The sequence below is a fragment of the Calidris pugnax genome, unplaced genomic scaffold, assembly GCF_001431845.1.
Source record: "Calidris pugnax isolate Ruff unplaced genomic scaffold, ASM143184v1 scaffold219, whole genome shotgun sequence".
NCBI classification, from domain to species: domain Eukaryota; kingdom Metazoa; phylum Chordata; class Aves; order Charadriiformes; family Scolopacidae; genus Calidris; species Calidris pugnax.
Window position 1 is genome coordinate 2,455,989 of NW_015094507.1, and position 1,256 is coordinate 2,457,244.

Below are 1,256 nucleotides of genomic sequence, written 5' to 3' on the forward strand. Positions count from 1 at the left end.
GATTTAGAAAAAAAAGTTTTTAAAAAAAAAAAAAAAAAAAAAATCGAAAAAGAAAAAAAAAAAAAAAAAAAAACCGCCATAAAAAAAATGAAATACTAATAATATATAATAACATACTAATAATAACCACCAGCCCAGCAACCTTCTTGCTGGCGACGGGAGGCACCCAGCACCCAGGCGGCTGTTTCACAACTGGGGCTGCCCCGAAAAAAAGAAAAAAAAAAAATAAAAATAAAAGTCCCGCCGGCGCCTGCTCCCAGAGCCGGGCAGCGGGCAGCGTGCCCCGGTGCCTGCCAAGACTTGTGCTGGGGGCGGCAGCGCCGCGGGGAAGCCCACGGTGGGAGACGTTCGCTCCGCCACCCCGGCGGGACGCCAGGTGAAAAGGAAATTTGGGGGGGGGGGGAAGGGAGGGGTGGTGTGGGTGCAATCCCTGGTAGGACCCCCCCTCCACCAGCCCCATGTTCACCCAAATGGTAGGTGCAAGTGGCATCTCACCTGCCCCAACGCACTTTCCCCCCAACAAGGTGGCACCGACCCCCCCTTGGGGGGCAGAAGGCCTGAGCAGGCTGGGCTGGTTTGTCACCAAGCTGTTTTTCCAGGGGGGGTTCTACCCAATAGGAGGGAGGGGAAAAAAAAAAACAAAACAACCACAAATCACAATTTTACAGTTTTAGTTGTTTTCCAGCAAACCAGCTGCTCCCCCTCGGATCGTGCGTGTCGAACTTTGAAGAAACTCCAGGGCTGAGAGAAATGCAATCAAACAAATAAAAAAACAACACAAAAAACACACCCACCCCCCAAAAATAACCCCAAAATATGAAGCCAGGCGTTGAGGGCAAAGCCATTATTCAATGTGAGCAGGGAAAGATCTCTGCAAGCAGCCCCCCAGCAGGACTGGAAGATGCCACCCCCCCAAGCCCAAACTGCGGCGTGGGAGATGCTGGAGAAGCCACCAGCACGCAGCACCTGGGTGCCCAAAGTGGGGACACTTCCCCCTGGAGCCCTAAATTCGGGACGCAGCTGCTGGGTGAAGAGGTTTACGACCGAGGAAGAAAAATTTAGGCTCCCCTCGTGGCTGCATCTCTCAGCAGCACTGATTTACTGAGCCACACAATTTGAAAGGAAGATGAAGCGTGTGCACCTTGTGTTTCAAGATGATGAAGTTTTTGGGGGGGGTTGGAGGGAGGGAAGAGCAGGTTATGGACCTGCTGGGGGAGGGTTGGGGTGGGGGGGGTGAGGCTGGAGGGGGGGGCAGG